This window comes from Poecilia reticulata, chromosome 15 (genome assembly GCF_904066995.2).
Source record: "Poecilia reticulata chromosome 15, P_reticulata-male-v2, whole genome shotgun sequence".
Classification (NCBI taxonomy): Eukaryota; Metazoa; Chordata; class Actinopteri; order Cyprinodontiformes; family Poeciliidae; genus Poecilia; species Poecilia reticulata.
Genome location: NC_088844.1, coordinates 2,239,170 through 2,264,498, shown reverse-complemented (window position 1 = coordinate 2,264,498; position 25,329 = coordinate 2,239,170). Strand labels below are relative to the sequence as shown.

The following is a 25,329-nucleotide window of genomic DNA, read 5'->3' as shown; positions in this document are numbered from 1 at the left end:
TGCTTCGTAATCTCTTGTTAATCTCCTGAACACATGCAGAACACACCAACTCACTGGGATTTGGCCTCATCCACACCACAGTCCTGTTTCTGTCCACGTCATCTATTGGCCACCATTTGTAATCTGCTCCACATGATTTCCTGCTTTCCTTTCCTTCAGTTACAATGATTTAAAATTTGACTTCAGTTTATTATTGTGATTCTGCACAGACATATTTTTAAAATTGCACAAGTTTGTCTTAAGATATTTTTGCATCGTTATCCATCAAAACCGTTGGTTCTTTTCCCCATAATACTCCATCCATCCATCCATCCATCCATCCATCCATCCATCCATCCATCCATCCATCCATCCATCCATCCATCCATCCATCCATCCATCCATCCATCCATCCATCCATCCATCCATCCATTTTCTTGCACCCTTGTCCCTCAGTGGGGTCGGGAGGGTTGCTGGTGCCCATCTCCAGTTAACGTTCCGGGCGAGAGGCGGGGTCACCCTGGACAGGTCGCCAGTCTGTCGCAGGGAAAGACAGACACACAGGGCAAACAATCATCCACACACACACTCACACCTAGGGGCAATTTGGAGAGGCCTATTAACCTGACAGTCATGTTTTTGGCCGATGACGTCACCATCACCCCATCTTGCGCAAAAACAAACCAAAGTAGGCTACTTCGTTAGTGCTCCGTTTGTGCAGGTTTGTGCAGTTAAAATTGTCGTTTGTGTAGCTTTGGTTTCTGAGATATTACAAATTATAATTTTGGCCAATGACGTCACGGTCACCCACCGCGGTGAAGATAGTTCGAGCTCCGCGGAGTGAGCGGCGTTTAGCTCAAGGTTGATCCGATTGATGAACACTAATGTCGGCCAGCGGTTCTCCACCGCTCCGGGCCGCAGCGCCGAAGGTTCAGGAACTGTCAACAAATTACCGAACCAAACATTCTGTCAAATAAATGTTAATAAATTACTTGAATTGTAACCGACTAAATAATTGTCAGTGCTAATTCATGCTTTTACATGAGACAAAATAGCATCTGTTAAATTTTAAAGTCATATTATTTTCAATAATTTTAATATTAAATAATATAGTATTTTCTTCAATAGCTTCCAGGTCATGTGAAGTATTGACTCAAATCACTTTGAAATAATTATACTAGTCTGCACAGATGAGGCACAGTCATTTGTTTTCCATTTTAATCTTTTTGTATTTTTTAGCATTTTTCTTTGTCAAAATTTAGAATGTTTTTGTAATAGCTTCCAAGCCATGTGTCCTAATGATTCAAAACCACTTTGAAATTGTTTTACAAACCATTAGAGATGAGGCACCCTCATTTTTTCCCCATTTTAGATCTTTTTCATTTTTTTACATAATTCAAATCTACAAATTAAAAAATATGATTGGTGTTTAATAGCTTAAATTTCATGTGACCCACTGACGAGGAATAAAAAGGGTTAAATGGAATAAAAAGGAGTATGCACCGCCTATAGGTGATAGTATAATTTCACATTGACTTTGAGTTAATAAGACTCATGGGTCTCATGACCCATAAGCTATTGAAGAAAAATCAATCAATCATTAAATCAATCATCTTCTCCTTGTCCGCAGTCGTGTTGCGGGGTCAGCAGAGGCCCAGACTTCCCTCTCCCAGCCACTTCTTCCAGCTCCTCCAGGGGAATCTCAAGGCGTTCCCAGGCCAGCCCAGAAACATAGTTCCTCCAGCGTGTCCTGGGTCTTCCTGTGGGCCTCCTCCTGGTAGGACGTGTCCAAAAGACCTCACCAGGGAGGCGTTAAGGAGGCATCCTAATCTGATGCCTGACCCACCTCAGCTGGCTCCTCTCAAAGTGAAAAATCAGTGGCTCTGAGTCCCTCCTGGATGACTGAGCTTCTCATCCTATCACTAAGGGAGAGCCCAGACACCTTATGGAAAAAAATAATTTTGGCCGTTTGTGTTTGTGATTTTGTTCTTTCAGTCAAGACCCTTAAACCTATGCTATAGATGAAGGTAGGGACATAGATCAACTGGCAAATAGAGACCTTCCTTTTTGATCCAGCTGTCTCTTCACCACAACAGACTGGTCCAGCGCCCACTTTACTGCAGACGCTGCGCCAATCCGTCTATTGATCTCCTGTTCCATTTTTCCCTAATTCTTAATGTTATGGATTCTGTATTTTCCTCCATCACTTTTAGCCTCTTTCATCTGCTCAACACGCTGCAGCATTCATAACCATGTTTATATGTGACTGCTGGCAGTCATATGTAAACAGACTGAAACTGATTAGAGTATCGTTTAGGGAGGGTCCAGATTGCAGAGATGAATAAAAAGCTAAACTTGCTACAATCTTTGCCTCTCTTGGCTTCTTGTCACTTGGCCCCAGCGCTGGACGGTGAATGTAACCTAAGAAGCCTGATGTTCCATTTGGATAAATGGATCACCAAGAACAATCAATAAGTTTGGACATTGAACCTTGTTTTGCCCGTGTTGAGAAACTTGACCCCTGTGCCTTAGTAGTGGCTTGATGGAACTTTTATTGGATGTTTGGCTTTGCAAACAGTCAGAAGTGATTCTGTCTAGTTTGGTTCTTCACCTGTTTATCAGCTTTATTGTACCTTTATTGTGGCGCATTGCAGCCGCTGCAATTCTTAAAAACAAGTGACAAAAACTGAGCTAATCCCCTGTGTTCTAAAAACATGGTGATATTTATAACAGTCATCAAACTACGGCTCCTACAGCATATTTAAAATAAAACGATTGACCAATAGAAGTAGATATTCGCCCTTTCTTGTATCTTGACAGAACTAACAGAAACTAAACTGTTTATAGATTTATATCATGGAGAATTTATCAAACATCAGTTTTCTAATCTTTATTTTAAGTATATCGAATAACAAATGATGGTGCTAATAATATTTTTGAGACAGATTTCTCCTTGTCCTGTATTGGGATAAAATGGTTTTCTGGACACATGTCAATTGATATGCATATCAGTAATGCATATCAATTAGCAGGAGAATGAAAAACATGAAAATAATTAACTATACTACATTAAGAAATTGTATTTAAGCCTCGGTGCTACATGAAGCTCATTTTGAAACAATGCAAGTTAAAAACAATATTTTGTATTGTTTTTAATACAAAATATTAAAAACAATATTATATATATATCATCTGGATTGAGGCATCAAGGCATCATCATTCCTGAAAAAGTCCCTGCCACCCTCTTGCCACCCCATAAATATTTTTCTAGATCCGCCCCTGATGATCGGTGATCGCCGGTCATGGTCTCTTGTTGCCGATCACCTGTTATCTCATTCGCTGCATGTGCAGCTGTCGATCTATGTTTTCGCATCCACCTGAATAATGTGTAGTTGCGCCACTGCGTATCAGCGCATTTAATCGATCATAACACGCTTTTTTGTTACTGGAAACTATATTCAAACATCTATCAAAGCTACATTTATAAACAATTGTATTTTTAAGTATATTTTTAATACATAGTTCAGCATATTTAAATATGCTTAGTGGCTATAACAATAGAATAGGAATGGAATATTCTGATATTGATGTATGAAGAGCATATTAAAAAGCACGCAGCCGTTGATAATTTATTTAATAAATTATTTAGTAATATCAATACATATTTATATAACTATACAAACACAAATAAATAATGCTCAATACTGAATAATATATATTGGATACATGTTTATATGTATATACATACATATATATAGATATATGTTTTCCAGCCGACGAGTTCTATCTTCAGAGTGATTCAGCAGCTGAGATTGAGTACAAAATCCGATTCATCTGTGCTGCAGTGAATCCGTCTCTCTTTAAAAATATCTCCCTCTTCTTCCTCACATCGTGTATTTAGGAAACCTTCAAAACAAAAAGATATACGAGAAGATATAAACATGGCGGCAGCAACAGCGGGAGCTTACCGTCCTGACAATGCCTCTTCTCGTATAAAAGCTGAAGTCTATAATACTACCTGCGGTAAAGTGATTGTGGAAGATGAGTTTTTACATTTTATCTCTGCCGAGATAAAAACACTGCCGCACGATGACATTGTTTTGTTGGCTACAAACAATTTCTCATCTGACTGGACTGAAGAGTCCAAACGACTCCTGTGTGAACTGTGCCCAACAAAGCAGCGTAACATCAAACATAAGGGCGCACAGAAAGACGTAAATAATGTAAAGGATTGCTTGAAGTTGTTAAACGAGCGTGGTGAGAATATTCCTCGTTTTGTTTCGCACTACTTGGACGACCTTCCACCCGTTGGCTTCGGCAACATTGATGCTCGGTAGAATGGAGCGTCTAAGCCAGGAAGTCTCTGTGCTAAGAGGAGTTATGAAAGCTCAGGCCACTGTGAGTGAAAATCTTGGATGAGCGACGGTGGATTTGGAGCGCCGGCTGACGGATATTGAAACACCTCATGAATCCAGTCAGGCTAACGAACCCGTGCATGGATCGATGCAGGCTGAGGCGCAATTGGAAGGGCTACGTGGAAAAGATGCTAAACAGCAGCAACCAGAAGACGCCTCCAATCAACAAGTCCTGTCTCCGGTTTGGAGTACTGTTTTGAGGGAAGGGGAGCCGAAGCCCCAGAAACCCTTGAAGGGAGTTGTGTCACTGGGACATGGAATACAAAATAGTCGAAAGCGGGAGCAACGCAAAGGAGGAATTATTGGCACTGGCACAACGAGAAACATCCCAGTGGTTAAAACCAAGCTGGTAAGTGTCTTTGCTACGAAATTCTCTCCCGACCTCGATGCTGACACTCTACGTGCCTACCCCAAACCCAAATGCCTGCTGGTCCTTCTCCAGGCCCCTGCACTTATAGAACGTGGACTGACTCAGATTACTTCCTGTCTAAATTTAGAAAATAAATAAGAAAATAATAAAACAAAAAAATAAATAAAATCAACAATTATCAACCTACAAATAAACTCTGTAAATAATACAAAAACAGAAATTTAAGAATAAAGTAACAAAATACAAATGGATAAAGAAATAAAGAAAAATTAAAGCTCCGCGGAGCATCGAGCGGCCCTCGCAGCCAAGCGCCGCTCGGCCTATAGCCACCGCGTGGTCCCAGCACCGCCTTCCCCCAGCCACCGCCGATGCTCTGACGGATAAGCCGAACCCGCCCCCCTTCAATTACTCAGTGTGTCATGTTTGGCATTGCTCACAGACAATGCACAAAAATCTGTTGCAGATTGGCTGCAGCGAGTAGATCAGGGGTCACCAACCTTTTTGAACCTGAGAGCTACTTCATGGCTACCGAGTCATATAATGGGCTACCAGTTTGACACTATTCTGAAATAACAAATTTACTCAGTTTGCCGTTAGTTATATATTATCAATAATGATTAATGATACTTATCCATGAGAATACTCATCCATGAGAAGACACTGATCACGTTAATTATCTCACAATAATTAGCAATGAAAACAAGGTGGGAAACAAATATCAATATTCAGCACTTTATCTCTTTTAATCTCAGTAATTGGGTGATTCTTTTTTTGCGGCAAAATTTCGGCCTCAGGATTTTTGAAAAAAAAAAGTATTTTAAGTTGTGAATATTTTGTTACAACACTGAAATGTTTAACAATAAGAAATTAATAATGGGCAAGCACAGGATTGGATAAATTAATTATTACATGTGGGGTTTTTTCACCATTGTCTCTGAATGTGTTCCACCCTTTTATGAACATTTACATATGGACCACAAATAGTTAAACATTTAAATTGAAAAAATAATGAATTTTTCTTAGAAAGAGTGTGTCCCTTTTACTATATAATATGTTTTTTTATTGAAATTGTCACACATCATGAATTTACAAATCATTTATGACTGTATTGTAAAGAAAACCCTGTTTTTTTTTACTCATTATTACTGACATCATAGAATATATTGGTAATTTCAAAAACTTAGACCAATATTTGCAATTATTGGTCTTCAACTCCCAACATGGCTCAGAAAAATCCACAGTACTTAATGTTTCTGTAACAATATTTAATAAAAACATGTGTGGAATGGAACATAACATGGTGGATTGTCCCATAACAGGGTGGAAAATAAAAGTATTTGATTCTAAAATCTGATTATTTTCATTATTAGTTGAAGGATTCCTAACAGGGTGGAACTTTAAGCTTTACATATACAGGTTTAACATATTTAAGATAAGAAAAAGTACAGAGACGGTGATTGTTGAAGCTCACTTTGTTTTCCATGGTTGAACTCACATCAAAACCAATTGATGTCACTTACATTAAATGGTTTTTAAGGAATTTTAGACTTTTTGAATGCAGAAATGAAACATCCTAACAGGGTGGAAAGTTAGTACTGGCACATGTATAAGATGAAGAAAATATCAAATGAGAAAATGGTTTCAGTAGATTAAATTGCATATTAAAATAAGGTGTACTCCAGTCAATCAACTTATTGAAGAAAAACATAAATATAAATATATTTTATAGTTTAAATGACATGAGGAAGTCTATTACGCTGCACTGGTCAAACATGAAATTGAACATGTTCGTCAACAAAAGGTGTGTAAAGAACAAAATATTTGAAAGGCATTTCGTTTATATTTGAATAATGACAAATATCTAAATGTATAATTAAAATACTTTGTTGTAAATATTTGGCACATTTTACAAAAATTAATAGTAAGCAAAACATGGGGACATGGAATGTTGCCGCAAAACAATCACCCAACTGTTACATTTTTAGATAACCACTTACATCTCTACATTTCATAGGAAAAATATCCAATTTTCACTAGCCACTCAAACAATTTTTTCAACAAATCATGAACTATGTTGCACCATGCTTCAAAAAGTTATCAATTATGTAATGTTAAAGAAAAATCAACTTACATATTTAAAAAAAAATCTTGTCACATTTTGAACTCATGACCAAATCTGCTGCATTTTTAATAAAATTGTAACTGTTATATGTCATGAACACACTTTTAAATTGAACACAAGCTAGCTAACCTTCAACAGAATAACAAACCTTTAATGACTAAATCTAACATTATGCTTTTTAAATTTTACTGAATAAACATTTTTCACAATCTTTCCTAACAATCTTTCCACTGTCCAACGGCGCAACAAGTAACCAAGCAGAAGGAGCATCGTGACTGTTTTTATCCTCCCTCCCACTGCAATGTTTGCCATTATATAGGAGACGAAATCAATTAGCAATGAGCATGCTATGTGTTCATACGTTCAACTTTTACTTATTCAGTGATTAAATAAATGTGTGTGTGTATGTATATATATATATATATATATATATATATATATATATATATATATATATATACACACACACACATTTATTTAATATCTGATATATATATATCATATATATATATATATAAACAAATAAGGGCTCTAAGTGAGGCTTCAGTCCTTAGGAATTAGTAAAGATCCGTCCAGAAGAATCAGATCGTTCCTGAATGTTATATCACTATATTGCAGACTTTGGTCACAGCGTTGTCCCATATATGCGACACCTCAGTCAACACCGTATAATTCAGCGCATAGTGACAACTTTTTCTAATCAGATGCAACATTTGTCTCTGTACAGCTAGCTTAGCTAGCATCACGTCCACAGATATTACCTTTCTTTAAGCTATCCTTCCAAGTGACGCTAAAAGTTGGACGAAGTCCCACCGTCTGTGAAAGCGAAGCGCTGCTGATTTTACATGTCGCCATATATTTTGATTTATGCAGCGCTTTTATATTACTGATGATTAGGCAGCTTCACCCGCTCAGAGGAAACCACTGTGCATGTCTTGGAGCTCCGCGTGCGAGTAAAGGTGGAGCCGATGGGTGAGTTGAAGCTCACTTTGTTTTCCACGGTTGAATTCACATCAGAACCAATTGATGTCACTCACTTTAAATGGTTTTTATGGAATTTTAGACTTTTTCAAAACAGAAATGAAACATCATAACAGGGTGGAAAGTTAGTTCTGGGACCTGTATAATAAGAAAATATCAAATGTTAAAATAGTTTCAGTAGATTAAATTGTATATTAAAATAAGGTGTAGTCCAGTCAATCAACTTATTGAAGAAAAACAAATATAAATATATTTTATAGTTTAAATGTCTTGAGGAAGTCTATTATGCTGCACTGGGGACACATGAAATTGAACATGTCAGTCAACAAAAAGGAGTATAAAGAAAAAGTTAATATTTAAAAGCCATTTTGTTTATATTTGAATAATGGCAAACATCTAAATCCATCCATCCATTTTCCTGCACCCTTGTCCCTTAGTGGGGTCGGGAGGGTTGCTGGCGCCCATCTCCAGCTGGCATGCAAACATCTAAAAGTATAATTAAAATACTTTGTTGTACATATTTTGCAAATTTTACAAAAAATAATTGTAAGCAAAACATGGGGACATGGAATGTTGCCACAAAAAAGAATCAACTTACATATTTTTAAATAAATCTTATCACATTTTGAACTCATGACCAAATCTGCTGCATTTTTAACAAAATTGTAACTGTTACATGTCATGAACACACTTCTAAATTGAACACAATTCCTCAATATTTTAATTAAACTTTGCCATGACACTGCCATGTTGCTACAGACATCTGGTATTGGCTACCTTATTAGTGAGAAGACTTGCATTGCATGCTGTTCACCAGTGCTCTTTAATCTGGTGTGTAACTTGAAACTGCAACTGTGAGTGCATCTTTCAGATGTGCATCAGTGAGACATGTTCTGTGTTTGTTCTTGATGAAGTTCATGTCAGAAAACTCTGATTCACAGAGATAGGTTGAACCAAACAGGCTGGTAACCTTCATAGCTGCTGTGCATACACCACAGCACCATCAATTTTACTTGGCTTTCAACACCAGCGGGATCTAGTTTTAAATTGTATGTTGTATTTTTAAGCTGTATGTCTTCATTTTTTTTATTGTTGTGTTTTAATGTACAGAACTTTGCATCAGCTGTGGTTGTTTTAAAGTGCTATGTAAATAAAGTTGGTTTGGTTTGATTCCACTTAACCTACAGGGCTAAGTGGAATGAAGTTATAGTGTAGCTGTCACATTCAGTCTTCATTTGTTTCAGTGGCTACCTGTATTAGATGTGTGCAAGTTTTCCTGCCGTGTTGCCCGTACTGGACTGTGTTTGAGCTTCTCTTTATTAAATTATAATAAACATCATCATCGTCATCATCATCACCTGGGTTTCAGTGTTCATCCTCACCACCAACAACCACAAATCATGACAGTTTAAGTTTTGGGAGAATGTATGTGCATCTGAACAGCTTGATTGATACTTTATCTAGTCACTTGTGTTGACATTAGCTGCTTTGTGTTTAGTTATAATCCAATCTTTAGAGGATCACCACAGTCGATCATAGAAAATCTGGTGCAAATTGGATGAAGCCTGGTTGATTTAGAGATGATCGTAGACATGGCTAGCATTGCTATTTGCTAATAAAGCATGCCCACATGCTTCAGCTAGCAGTCAACATACACAGAGTTCATCATCATGTCATTTTATATTAATTTGCACAGCATTGAACCCATTTGAGTCAGAGTAAAAGCAAGACTTCCGGCAGACAAAAACAGGTGAATTCCTGTTGGAGGGGGGCATGGCTAAGGTTATGTCATCATATGACCTTGTGAATGTGATCAAGGCTGGCCAATAATGAAACATGGAAAGTCTGATGAGGTGGTCACTTTTCCTGTAGAAGTTATTGCATTTTAGTATTTCATGGCACAAAGCCAAAGTTTGACAATTAGCCACGCCCACATGCTTTGATGTACGAGAATTCTTTTGATAACATTTCACCTTCAATGTCTTAAGTGTGTGCTGAGCGAGTTTGAAGTCTGTATCTCAAAAGCTGTAGGAGGAGTTCGATCAGATGCGACGTCTATGAAAAACCGGAAATGGCGGCTTTGATCCAAAATGGCCGACTTCCTGTTGGGTTTGGACGATGGCTCCAAGAGACTTTTTTGTACATCCTGACAAGATACACATGTGTATCAAGTTTCATAATTCTAGGTTAAAGCATGGCTTGGGGCTGATGTTTTAAAATATTCTAGAGGGCGCTGTTGAGACATTAGGCCACGCCCACCAAATATTGCACTGGATTACTGTCCGGAGATGGATCAGGATCCATCTCAGTGAGTTTGGTGCAGCTGGACTCAAAATTGTGGAATACAGAGCCAAACGTAAGGACAGGTATATTCGCCACGCCGCCACGCCCACCTGCTGCATCCAAACCAAACGGGGTTGGACACCCTGACACACCAACATGTCTTCTGTTTGTGGACACAGTTTCATGTTGATTATGTTAAAGAGGTCAGATAGGGACCGATCACAATAAAACATGACACTTCCTGTTCTAAGGGGGCGTGGCTTAGGTAATCTCAAAATTTCACAACTGGGTGTCGTAGGTCATCCAAAGGTGATCACACACAGAAAGTTTGGTGGCTCTATGAGTTTCTTTGTAGGATATATAACTGTTTATTATTTTATGGTGAGTCAGTGAACTTTGACCCCTGGTATCACCCCTTCAGCATGCACGAAAACTCACCGTTTTGATAACTTTTAATCGGGCATGCCTTATGAACCAACTTACCAAGTTTGAAGCCGTTCCATCAAAAGCCCTAGGAGGAGTTCGATCAAATGCGACGTGTGTAAACGGCCAAAATGGGGTCAAAATCGGAACTTCAATCCAAAATGGCCGACTTCCTGGGATACTTGCACTATGACATTAATTGTAAATTCTGAGTGTCTTGGGGAGCTCTACAACTGTAGCGAATTTCAAGTCTCTACGATAAAGTAAGTGAATAGGAAAGGGTCTTTTGAAAATTTCTAGGGGGCGCTGTTGAGCCATTTTTTATGCGATTTTTGCGTAGACCTTAAAATACGTAAATTTTTCACAGTCTCTATGGGCCCACCAATTTTGGTGAGTTTTTGAATATGTTAAAGCCCCCAAAAAGGCAATTCATTTGAGGCGAGAAAAATAAAAAAAAAAAAAATAATAAACATTCGAAAAACAATAGGCCTTCGCAGCGCTTAGCTGCTCGGGCCTAAATAGCTCCAACAACTTTTATTCTGCCTTTTCTCGCTCTGTGTGTCGGCTTTACGCGACCCGTTGCCATGGCAACCGACAGACAACAGCTCAACGAGCAGATAGAGCAGAGATAACCGATCAGGGGAATCAACACCAAAAAACAAACATTTCCCACACAAAAAAGTAGCAAAAACACTAAAACAGAACATCCAGTCTGTTACATTATGCTGTCAGGCTTTATGTCTATATTGTGATTAATAAGTTTTCACCTGAGCACAGCGGTGGTTGATTAGCTGATTTAAACTGATGACGTGGTGGGCGGGTTGTTTAGTGCCAACGGAACCAAAACACACCGAACTGCGCAGCACATGTTAAGGTTATCAAAGTCAGTAGCAGGCTAACAGTTAGGCTAGTATAACTGACCCACTGCTCACTTGTTCAATCTTTTCCTTAAATTAAAAGTTTTCCTCACCTGTGAAATCTGAAGCCTTTATTACCATTATCTAGGGTTGAATTAACTGCTAAACATTGAGTCTGTTGTTCTGATTATTTGCGTGATTGTAGTATTTTCCTGACCACCAATATTCCTGACTCAATGGACAGCAATGGCGCATGTGTGACTTACGATAAATCACATAATGTCCAGTCCAGTAACATATACAGATATCAATGCTGCTGCCTCGCACTCTGTCCTTCTCTCGCACTTCCCGCTACTTAGCAGTAGGTGTCAGGTTACATTGTGTTGCATTCAATGTTGTTGGGGAAAAAAGAGTTTCATGCGCTTAGATTTGCCATTGAATTCATTGTCGCTAGCTGGGGTGGCAACAGGGGTGGCAAGGAACTCGTTTGGGGTGGCAACTGATACCCCTGTCACCCCGCTAGATCCGCCACTGCAGATCATACACTTTTTCACAGAAATCGGCCGATTATGATGGGTGGCGGATCGATCGGCACACCTCTAGTTTTAAATATTTGTAGATACTGTTTCATCTGTCATTACAAAAACATCAAAAATGCTCTCCTCTTTATGTGTTTTTACACAAAACATGTAACTGTGATTTATCCAAATATTTGAAACTTTGAATTAGAAATGATGATGGAAATTTGTCAAGAAAATAATTTTATTGGCTAACAATTGTCCAGTTTATGTCTTCTCTTGTTGTTCACATTTTGTCTGCCACTCATTTTCCATTTCTCTTTTCCCAAACATCTAAAATGCTGCTAGTAATCAAAAACACGTGTGCATTTTGCAACACAAAGGTTTGAACTCTTGTTATGTTGTTACTTGTTACTTATAACTTACTCGATGGGGCAATGTTTTGTAGGAGAAATACTGTATAGTTCATATTAATCTGTATAATCAATGTAAATACCTAACATAACATAGTGACCAACAAACATGGATCTATACAACACTATAAAGGTCATAAATGTGGGTACATGTACACATTTCAAGAACATAAAGATGTCGAGTACAGTATATCTTAATCTGTGACACTGCAAGTATTTTGGAGGGAGGAAGGAATTAGCAAATAGAGTCCATGGATCATTAATAAGGAGATTAATTGATGTTTTTGTTCATTAATGAGGCGGGGACAATGAACAAGGCTGGAAACATCAGAGTGCCGTGGCATGAAACTGGATTAGTCCTGTCTCAGACACCAGGATGCCATTATTCTATGCATTAAGTCCATTTTAACACTGAGGAAAAACAGAAAGGCTTAACAGGGAACATTGTGTGTCTCTAGTGTTGTGGCATTATGCAAGTGTGGCTAAGTCTGATGTCCATGTATGGGTTGGATGTTTCTCCATAAGGAGACAGCAGCCAAAATACACAATATGCACCATGTGTTTAAAGATAAGAGAGTTTTTCCTGACCAGCCCATTGTTACTATCAGTTCCTCACTTCAATTAGTCATTCAAGCTTCAGTTAACTCTATGTGGTTCCATTTTGCTAAATCAACAAATTATTGCTTTCTTATAGGATAAATCTTGATATAAATCTTGACCTCATGAAGATAATTCTAAGCCCATGCATTTATGTCATTATTTTGTTTTCGTTTTCCTTTGTGTGTCTTCCCTTTTGGCAACTATTGGCAGGTTTCTCTGCTGCTTTGTTTTTACTTTTTCTATTGTTCCCTTTATTCTGAATTTTGGAAATGAAAACAAATGTAACAAACCCGAACAGAGGCATGAAGTAAGGACACGTCATAAGGCCTTTAACGTGTGAGGAGCTGCAGATGAAACTGCCATTTAGCAGAGCTAGCTACAGACTGCAGCTGCCTTTCTGGCCTTACAGTTCCTGGTATGAAATGAACGTCAGACTTTTCAGCTACTTTAACACTTTTCAAAACACATTTGTTTCAGGTTTAAGATTTACACGTACTTATTTAGTATTTATGGTCTTTTATTCACGCTGCTAACTCTCACTCATTTGAAAATATCTGTCCTCAATATAAACTCTTAACCTCTCATTTCTGTTTTGTGAATTCAGAAGGACAATATATACGCAGGGCTGCACAGTGGCGCAGTTGGTAGAGCTGTTGCCTTACAGCAAGAAGGTTCTGGGTTTGATTCCCGGCCCTGGTCTCTCTGCATGGAATTTGCATGTTCTCCCTTCCAAAAACACGACTGTTTATTAATTGGTCTGTCTAAATTGTCCCTAGGTGTGAGTGTGTGTGTGGATGGTTGTTTGTCCTGTGTGTCTCTGTGTTGCCCAGCGACAGACTGGCGACCTGTCCAGGGTGACCCCGCCTTTCGCCCGGAACATTAGCTGAGATGGGCACCAGCACCTCCCGACCCCACTAAGGGACAAGGGTGTAAAGAAAATGGATGGAATATATACGCACTGATTATTCCTTCACGGTAGTCTCAAGCTTGCTATGCCTTCTCCTGAGAAACGCTAGTATAATTGTGACCTTCTTCTTTTCATTTCCAGGTATTAGCCAACTCCTATTGGCGAATCCGCCTGCAGCTCAGAACCTCAGCGGCCTGCCCGCTCCAGCCCACTGTTCGTTACCCCCAAGAGACACTCACCTTGGAACTCCCGGTTGGTCCACCCTGTTCCTTCCCCCCCATCGGAAAGCCTTCCAAGAAGACATAAGCTGATTACTCCCATTAACCCATCAAACTTTTTGTCCACCTCTGGCAAAATCATTGACCTGTCTCTCCGCTTCCAGGCGAGACTCGGACCTATTCCTACGGATCACCTGCAGGACATTTGTGATAGTTTTTTCTACTAATAAACAGTTACTCACCATTAGTCTCCGGGCCTGATTCTGCATGTGGGTTAGAAGCCTACCATCAATTATGACATTATGAGCCTTTCTGTTTGTCAGAGTAAGCTGCATCAGGCAGACTGCGGGTTGAGGATAATTGTCATGCATGGGTCTCTGCTGGTCTCTGCGCCTACAGAAGGCCTGGTGGCACTTCCTGCTCTCCTCCAGTTGTCCAACGTTTCAAAGTTCCGGTGAGAGGATGAAGGACGTGAACAGCCAGGTGACACTTGTAACGTTTCACTTCCTGACTTCCGTCTCTAACCTCCATCCGACTTGTTTCTCATACTCTTTTTTTTCCTTCCTTTCAGACATTTTTAGCTGAATAATTCAAAGCAGGGAACAAGCTCTGGTCAGACAAGAGAAAGAAAAAAATTTTTTCCCTTAAAAGAAAATGAATATTTGAACAAGGGAAACAAGGTGCATTACATTAGGTTTTCTTGTTTTTTTTCCCCAACCAATCTTACTGTTGTAGAAAAAAACATTCCCTGCACAAACATTTTTTACCAATATATTTTTTTTCTATCAAATTTTCTTTAGATTCCATGAGTAATATTGTGTAGTACCTGCAGCAAACTTTTAAAATATGTCCAAGAATTTAATGTTATAGTTTACTGGATGTGCATTTTATAAAACATCATTGATAGTTACATATTTTAAGTATTTTGTGACTCCCGCAATAATGATTATCCTTTTTGTTTACTTTGTGTGTATCATTTCAATACCATAAAGAAATTTGATTTTGTAATTTAACGCCTTAAAATTGGGCCTCTGTCTCTTTAAGAAACTCCTGCTCCTTCTGAAACTCCTCCTTCAGGAAGTCGTCACCACATGGCTCTTCTATTAACTCTTTAACAGAGTTGTTACCAGCTACTGACAGCTCCTATTATGGGTTAGTCTGAAGGAGTTTTGGATGAGAGCGGCTCTGAGGCTGAAGCTTGGAACCTGCAGCTCTGTACCAGCTTCGTCCTCGAAGGCGGGGCTAGGTCCACCTGGGCGTTTTGCCAGGCTGAATGGTTGCCATGGAGATTAAAGTATTTCTCAAACATTCAGGAAGTAATCAAGGCAACATTCCTAATATGCTTTTGATGAGGGAATAATATTATAACATGATGTAAAGTTGATTTTACATGGCACTGCCCCTTTAAGGCGTCATGTGTCCTGTCATGCTAATTGCCATTGCTGGCCTCTTGATATGGATACATACTTTTTGTTGTCTAAGATTTTGTAGGGTGTATATATAAACATCATCCATACTGAATAATACATATTTATTTATTTTTGCAATATGACAGCAATAACGGCAAAATACTTCTGCAAATGTCCAGATATTGGTTGGATGTCCCTGAACATCCAGCCACGGCCCTTCTGCAGGCAAAGCACTGCCATTTCATTTCCTTGCAGGCTGGTTATGATGCCAGAGCTCTTCAGAGGTCAAATGTGTCTAAGATGGCATTTCACACACATCATCTGCAGTCAGAGTCTCATCAGTTAACTCTTATGAATATTCAGAGGTAATTTACATCTTCTTTACATAAATACATCTCAACTGAATCCCCTCCCAGAACAATTTTACAAATCTTTCCAAACCATTATCAAGCCTCTTCACCCTGAATGTTCTGCTTCCTGGTAGTGACATCATCAGCACCCCTCAGCCCAAGGCTGCATGTCAATCCCTCACCCTTACCCTTTATGTTGAAATTTTGGCGAGGTAGAGCTCTGCGCTAAATCTGGGGGATGCAATTCAAAAAAGCAAGAAGACGGCACAGTAGAGATAGGTGGGCTAACGTGCTTCCTATTAGGAGTTATGATGCATGACCCATTGCAACATTCACTGTCACATAAACGGATCATTTCACTGAACTCTAAAGTTGATAGGAGGATCAATGTGACATAACAGAAAATATGGCCCAACAAATAGACAAATTTGTAGCCAGTGAATGTAACACAGTGGCGTTAACCGTCTTGACTGATGCAGCTACACATGAATCGTCACACCAAGCTTTACACACTGCATATCTGCATATCTGTGCTGAGCAAGAAACTACAGGAAAAGACTGAGAAAAGTACATTGAATGTGCAACACTGTTGAATAAGTGGAGCAATTACTTGAATCTAAAGTCCAAAGCTACATTTGGGTATATATTCCTTCAGTTTCTGTGACTGTTGTGATTTAGGAAAAAACATATTTAGCTCAACAGAGGTTAAAAAAAAAATGTTCATTTTGTGGTGTGTAGATTTGTTGTGTCCAATCTACCTCCCCAGCACACAGCCCATGCACAAACTGGCTTTCATTACTGGTTTTAAAGGTAATATTACCAATATGCACATACTTAAAAACTATGTTGCTTCAAAGTTAAATAAAAAACACATCACATCTCATATAGTGTGTATTAGTATTCCATTTTTGTTTCATTTTACAAATTTACCAATGACAGTCCAGACATTGCTCTCTTCTTTCTAATCGTTTTGTCTATGTAAAATACATTTTTGTTGGCTCTTAAGAACAGTATATTGAACAGGCACATGAATATTACAACATAGTTTTAATTACAAATTTTTAATCATTATTGAGTCAGTAAGTAATATATTTCATAAAAATTGAGATAAGGGGTAGGATTAAATATTTGTTCATTTCTTCTTGCTCCTTTTCAAACAGAATAGTGGTGAACAAATTATTTTGTTCTTGTAATGTATGCACATGTTTTGTCTGTCTTCATATTTTTAAAAACCTGTTTGAAATAAATAAATCAAATCAACATGCTGTCAGTTCTATGCTTTTAACATTTTTGTAAGTTTTAGAAAATAAAATCCAATTAATTTCAAAATCTGACAAAAATCTTTAATTTTCACCAAAATAAATAAACCACAACAAAAGTATAGTGACAAAAGGAAGTGACACAACACACCATGTGAGAGTTAATTACTTTTACAGCTGTCAAAATTTTACTAAAGAGGAACCCCAGCTGTGTAGTATCTTTAAAAGTCCAAAGAGTCTATGGTCTGCTTTTCTGTCAAAATACTAGACTTATTTCATTTTGATGATACAAGCAGAAAAATGATGTGAATAAAACGCAGTTCATGTGAACACTGACCGCAAACACTAAATAGAGCTGCACATGAGGTGGTTTAGGTTACAAATGCTGTTTGGTGCTACAATGAGAAATGACACCACAACCTACATTTTTAAGATTTTTTTTTCCAAAGAAAATGACGAATGAAACAGGTTTAACTTAGTTCAATGTTTTTATGTTAAACCACGAGCATGAATCAATTCATTTCACACCACTGATGGGTTCAGATCAGGAACAGCCCTAATGAAAGTATGTGCTGGAAAGAGATTGTTTAGGCAACACTTTCACAAATTATAGAAAAAGCTCTAAATGTTAACATAGGGGACGTAAGAATGGGGAAACCTTCTCTTCCATGTATAGTTTAAGCTGAATTTAGAGCCATGTCTAGTCTTGAGCTCATGTTAAGCAGAGGATTTAGCTCCAGTTTCCAGTAAGAGATGTGACCTTGATTTAAGAAGTGTCGAACACAGCTGTGCTATGGCTGCTCAAGCTGATCTCAGATTGGCCTGAACCGATCTGCCATGAAAGTCAATAGTAATGGGATGAAACATCGTCTGGGACTGAGCTGAAGGATTTTGGTGCTAATTATATCCCTTTAATTGGCTTTATTAGGTTCAGGTGGACCCCTCCATCCCACCACCATCCCCCCTCTTGCTTCCCGGTGCTTCCCAGGGCCAGGATATGTCCATGAACCCTGGCTCTGCTTTCATCTCAGCCAATGTCAGGTACATCAGCTGAAATTTGATTTATTGATCTCTCACAAGCTATCTGAAGTTCTGTGTGTGGGACTCAAAGCGATGGGTTTGGTGAGGCTGGGGAGGTGGGGCTGATCAGAGGTCAGTGCTTATGTTAGTGTCACACTGGGCACCTATCACAGCCAGCGTTACTGCTGGTGCTCTGCTTTCTACAAAGTCTGAAGTCTGTTTTCTGCTTAGAATAAGCAGAACTATTGTACTCAGGGAATCCATGCATCATAGAAAGTTGGCCTTTAACACGTTGATCACATCGACAGGATTATTTCATCTTGTATTTTCTATGGAGTTTTTTTCTTCCCAGGATTTTTTAGTCAGGTAAAAGTTTGAGCTGCACTCTTCAGCTAAACTCAATCGAATCAGACTAGCTCACTGCTAACATAACCTTGTTAGCTAACTTACTATCATGAGTGAGTGCAAATTTATTCCCAGCTGGATGGATGAACTTTGTACATTTCTGTGGTGATGAAGGTTTTAAATTCCATTCATAAATATCTTCAAAAGTTGGTGAAAATTACAGAAATGGTCATCAAGCGTTTCTAGACATTTAAACAAATTGACCTTTTTATTTTATATTTTTACTTATTTTTTATCTTGTTTCTGTCATTGCTAAGCAACCTTCCTTTCATGTCAACCATTACATCATAATCTGATTTAAGATTAAATATGACGTGAGCCACGGTTAGATTGTATCTTTGGGTAGCTTTGTACTAACATTGTGTCCCAAAGACTCATTTTGTTCATTTTCCTTTGTTTATGTCTAAAAAGGAACTAGAGGTAAAACCAAACCAGTGATCAGTGAACTTGTAGTTTGAAGATTGGCCAGATGTTCTGTGAAAGCAGAAAGTTAAAATGACTTCTGAACAAAACAATAACAGATGATTTACTTCTGGAGAGCATCAGAAAGTCTCATTTATTATTTTTCTAGGATGAACTGACCATCTGGGGATGAAACTCATTGTGGTCTGATTATAATGATCTATTATTGTTATTCATATTCTTATATTTAAATACATATGCAGTAGGTCGGGCAAATGCTTACCAAAGATTTGGCAAATTCTCCTAACACAAATGATGATAACAATGTTTTACTGAAGTATTGGTGAAGATCTTTGGGTTTTAACTGTAAGACTTTGTACTTGCTGTTACCTAAAGAAACTCATGTCAAAATACATGAAAGAATGGATATGCAAAACAAATCAATCTTAATGACTACGTGTTGTAATTATAACCCTTAATGTGGAAAAAAAAGAAAATATCAATAAAAGTGATGGTTCTACAACCAGGAAGAGAAAAGTTTATCCAAACACAAAACATTTGACTTTGTTTCTGTGTCAATACACTGCATGCTGTCTGAGAGTGACAATAATTAGATTTTAAATGACACGAGATAAGTATGTGCGTAACAAGAGGAAGTGGAGAAGATCCGCGGCAGAATAACAAATAAAAATGATTTATCAAATTTGTTAGTGAAGCGGAAATAAACCTAATATAGCAAGTTTGGAGGGTTTGGTTGACTGAGAAAGATACTGTGACACCGAGGCGACACATGAAATACTGCACTGATAAGATGCAGATGATGTCTTGTTCCCACGGTGCCAATAAAAGAAGATTTGAATTTAAAAGCAGGATGAAGGGAAACAGATTGAGTCAGTCTAACGTCATTACTTTTTTTCTTTTTTAACCGAGGAAATATCATCTAAAATATATTGATGTGAGGACAAAAAGGATAAACACCGGCACTTAAACACTCAGACACTCAGGACTCGGCCAAACATGAAGACAGCGACAGAGAGGGCATAACAGACAAAGATGAAGTGTTTCATGAGCAGGTTGATAAAGTGCATATTAAATTAGCGTGAGCTCTATCGATCGCTGCGCTGCACTAGAAACGGATGCCTTGCATATCAGATTCAATTATGCTCATATAATCAGCTTCAGTTCCTTACAAAGCACAAGGCGGATGGATGGAACGGCTGGAAATATGGAGGGAAAAAAACAGCAGATTATTTCCATAGACTGAATGGAATGTTGCTACTTTTAGTCAGTAAAATAAATCTTCATTGTGAAAATGAAAACTCTCTTCAGTGTGCTTCAAGGGAAATTACAGTATAATAAAGGGAACTTGTTCTTAGTCTGTTGTGTAATATTTTCCTTCCTCTTTTTGCTCCTCGTAGTTTTCTACTGTGATCTCTATTCACCGCTCTGTCTGTCTTCCTCCTAAGCCTATTTCCACTCATTATTTATTCAGAAGTCATATTTATTTAAGAAGTTCACTGTGAGGAGGGATCAATGTCTTATTTACACATTTAAAAAGTCAGTGGTCTGAGCTGATATTAAGTGGCTTATAAAAGCTGTAGCCTCATAAATCCAGTCGCTGACATTTGGCTGTTTAAAATATGCACCTCCAACAAACTACAAAAAATATTATTCCAGAAAATGTGTTTTATAAGTTGCATGGCTGCAATAAAGGAAGAGGTAATTTGTCTGTCTTTAGTGAATTTAGTCCAGTATTTTGTCCAGCTTTCATTTCTCATTTGAAGAAAATGCAGCTTTGTGTCACCATGTAGGACGGCTGAAACTGAAGCTTATGTGTCAGCTTGAGTCATTTGGGTTACTATTATCTAAGCAGTCAAGGGCACTCATTGAGCAATGAAAGTTTATTCACAAATAGTTTATTTTTCATAATAACAACAAAGAACGAGCTCAGTTGTCACAGATAAGTAACATCCCACCTGACGATACAGCAGAACACTGTGAAGTCCATATTATTAATCTCAGTATAAACATTTTAGAAGATGAACACATTAAATAACACTTTTAAAATCTCTGACAGGACTTTGTGTTGAACATCATCTTCATTTCTGCAACTTTATAATCATAACTGTTTTGTAAGCTAGCATACAAATTAAGATCTGAATTAGCAACGTCCCAAATTCCTGTAGAGGAAATCTTCTGCTGAGCTAATGCCGTCAAGTCTGAAAAACAGTGGAAATGTGATTTCAGATGGGTTATGTTTCTTTTCTCTGAAACTGTTGTTTTGCTAAACTGTTTCTGTGGCTTTTATGAAGGTTTGGAGTCTCTTTAAATGGTGATACCTGTCAGTCACCACAAGGGGAGCTGTGTCTTCAACAGCCCTCGACTTCCCATTCTTAAAGCAAATGCACATTTATCAATAAATCAATCAATAACATTTTATTTGTATAGCACATTTCAGCAGCAAGGTATTTCAAAGTACTTTACATAATTCACTACTCTGTGTATTTGTGTTTAAGGATGTAATATTGAATAAACAATCAAAACCATTAAATTTCCCGCCGAGTCGAAGTCCTTCAAATCGTCAGGGGGAAGAAAAAAAAAAAAAAAAAACATAGCGGGGGGCACCGTTTTAAATTTTGCATTCTGTAAATGATTATTGCTTTTAACAAGGATGAAGCAAAACTGACTTTTTCCTCACACAAAGGCCAAAAGGTTCAGTTTCAGTTCTTGGAGATGTATTTGCATGACCTGCTCCATTCTTGTTATTAGCTAACAACAAATGACTGGTGATTTTGCCAGCCTGTTTTGGCCACTTGACTCATAAAATGATCAAAAATAACTCCGTGACTTATTTACTGAACTCATAAATCATATTTCATTTAATATAATAAAAAGTAAAACGCATAATTGGGCTGAGCCATTGGGGAGCCATTTCATATCCTTCATATTTCTGATTATTGTAGCAAATTATAAGGCTAATCATAATCCATAAGGCATGATACCTTAAGGGTATGATTAAACTCATATCTGAAATTGTGTGTGGATTTATGTGATAATTTTCCAAGCACAATAACAAACACATGAAAGTTGTGGCCCCAAAAGGCCAGATATCCGGAATGAAAACTGTAGTTAGAAAATGAAATGTTTCATGGCAATGTCTGAATCTTTCCTTTCTTTCAAATAAAACAAAACTAATTTGCTGAAAGGAGAAGGAAAATATAAATAGTATTACACAATTCACATATTATACCATCTTTATCTTAACCTCTATCTTTCTTAAAGACAGGAGGTTTTAAGCTGTAAGCTTTGCCTGTGCAGTAACCATCTCCTGCGCTGCTCAGGCGATCAGACATTTTCTGAATTACAGTCACTCGAGTTTGCTGCTGTTATAAATTTGACCATCCCATTACTGGGGACATTGAACGATTACCAAACATCTCAAAATAGGCCAATTATTTAATAGCAAAGAAAGAATTACCACTTCACATTTTAATGACCGTTTTTGTTTTTTCAAAGTTTGCATATTATTAAATCTGGTTTCCACTGGTGGGTTAATCAGTTTGGATGGAGTTTTTTTTTTAAATGGTGGCACCCCTTATTATCCACAGCTTTTAACTAATGCGTAAATACAAAAAATGACACTTTCTTAATAAAAGCACATCTTGGTGATCTTGTACACAAACAAAACAACATGGTGACGGAAAACAGATGTTTTCCCCTCCTTTTTAAAATGCGGTTCTGAAAGACATCCAGGATTACTTGCAATGCAAACCTTGCAGGGTATTTTCCTGAAATACGGCCTCTACTTGTCCCTTTGTTGGTTCTTGATCTTGTTTCTGTGACAAAACGTGACTGATTTGTGTTAATACGTCTTCACTCCATGTCACTTCTATCATCGTTAAACACGCCAAGCAAAACATATCAGCAAAAACAAACGGCGCACACATCTGTCCGTCTGCATTTGCATGCAGCTGACGCAGCGCATCAAGAAGAAAATATAATTCTGTCACTCAGTAATGAGCGTTGATGAACAAAATGGCTGGGTAACGCTGCCAAGACGCGTCGGTTGAAGTCTGAGTTCTAAATAATGGGAGGACAACTGCTAGCTAATGCTGATATTATGTTCACGCTTCTTTCTCTCTCTCTTCTTGCCCTCCAATCCTTTCTCTTGGCTCTGCAATGGAATTCAATTACTCTCATCCTCCCATATAATCACTTTTCATCCCCAAGGCCTGACAGTTTCCCTGGTTTGATGGAACAAAGCCTAATTACTCTCTGACCTTGACTCTCGTTCTCTCGATCACGCTCCTAATTTACAGGCGGTATCTCTCCCTCTTGCCTCCATTCGGTGACACCTGTTCAGACGTGTGAACCCACCGGACATGCTGACAGCGGCGCCGACAAATTCCAGGCACACAAACATGTTCACCTACTTTTAGAGCGCAGACAAGAGAAGCCACCTCTTCTAACTCATTTTCATCATATTTGATTGGACTTGAAGTCTTCTCCTTTCCTTTGATTTCACCCCTCACACATTTGTCTTTCATGGTCTCAGTTATGTAAGAGGCTCATCTTTCTTTTCTACAGAGACATAACTCTTAACCCCACAGTGGTTTATCGTTCCTCAGCCCTATTGTTAAAAGATGATGGGGGGGAATCGTGTGGGAAAGAAAAGTTCAGACAGAGCTGTCAATGGAGGTTTGATCCTCGGCTCACTTAAATTTCCGTTTGATGACAAACTGAAGGAAGAAAAGAAAAAGTGGAAGAAAGTGATTCACCATAAGTCCAAAAGTAAACATGCACATATTGAGCAAAAAAACCAAAGACATTTGTGTTTGATTTATTTTTTTTCACAATCGTGGTTTGAAATCAGTTGTAAAAATTCACCTTCAGGTTCCCCAACAGCCTGAAGAAAACTAAAGACTCGGTTCTCGTCTCCATGCAGGTGGTTCAAAATCCTGAGACAGCTGCCACAAGACAACTGACATTAGCTGCATTTACATTGATGAGCAATTTGACATGGGAAAAAAATGCTTAATAGAAACATCAATTGAAAAAAATAAATAAATAAAAGTGTTTGCGCTGGGATGGGGTTTCTGGCCGTATCGAAATTGGTTATTTTGCAAAACCGCAATAGAAAAAATTTTTTTTGCATCACATAAGTCACCTGATGAACAACCGGATGTTTAAAATGTGGCACTGGCCTTATCCCAGAGATGTTTGTGCCACCCATGTAGCTTAAGTTTGTTTATACTATCTATTTTTATTTATTTCATGATGCACTCAATGACTTGATTATGCATTTCTTTATTTAACTGTGTCACTTTTAACCCTCAGTTTTCTGTTTAGAAGTCTGTTTAATAAATTATTTTCTATATCTACATTCCAAAACTTTCCTTTCACATCTACATAGTGAACATCTTCTAATGTACAGCAAAAATTACAACAAAATTAGTGAGACAAAGTGTAGTAAGTAAATAGATCAGTGATGACTGTAACAGGAAGTGCTTTTATTTTGATATTTGACATTTCAGGAAATGTCCTGGTAATGTTGCTGCTAGCTTAAAAACGAAAAAATGCAGAAAGTGAGTTAATTTTCTGTTGTTTCCTAAATTACCATGTCTTTTAACACAGTGTTCATTTATTTGGTCATTATTATGAAGCTAAAGCCAACATGAACAGATCGGTTAATAATCAAATGCATCCTTTCACAATAAAACATGACTGATCATTTAACACCTGCTAACGGGCCTTTTATGTGCATTGTTGAGAAAAATTATTATTTTGAGTGTTTAACACAGTTTAAACCTTTTAGAACCAATTTCTTAAGTTTGAACAGGTTTCTGTTAGTGATTTGAAACAAATACTATTGCTGGGTAAGTATTGAAATAGATCTGCAGGAGAGCCTCGGCTCAGACCCCTGGGGTCTTATCATTAAAGACAGGAGGTCATAAATTAACATATGCAGGAAGGTGGAGGACAGTATCACTTGAATTACTCTGAGAAAGGGAACTTTGGTCGGTTCACGTAACCAGGATGAGAAATCTTCCAGAACTAACATCTGACATGGTGCAAAAACTGAATATAACATAAAATGTTTTAAATCACTAACATTTAATTTGTAAGACATTTTTCTTAGTTATTAATAACATGTTTTGACTAAAAATTCTATTATCTTGTTTTAGAATTAATTTAGTTAATGATGAATGTATTTGAAATTGTATTATTTCTGACTATATTAGAATCACATGAAAATGATTTGTTTAGTATTAGAAAATACTTAGGTTATGGTGAATGAATGTCTTAATTCTTATTTGTTTCTAATTCCTAATTAGAAACAGGAATTGTACTTCATTATTTTCTGTTTATTATCTATTGCTTTTGGTTTGATATCAGAA

At 37.8% G+C, this 25,329-nt stretch overlaps 1 protein-coding gene across 1 annotated transcript in view; it reads right to left on the bottom strand.

Moving 5' to 3' along the window:
* Window positions 1-25,329, bottom strand: part of nrg3a (neuregulin 3a) — a 555,594-nt gene that overhangs the window by 172,717 nt on the left and 357,548 nt on the right. The gene's annotated exons all lie outside the window — the stretch shown is intronic.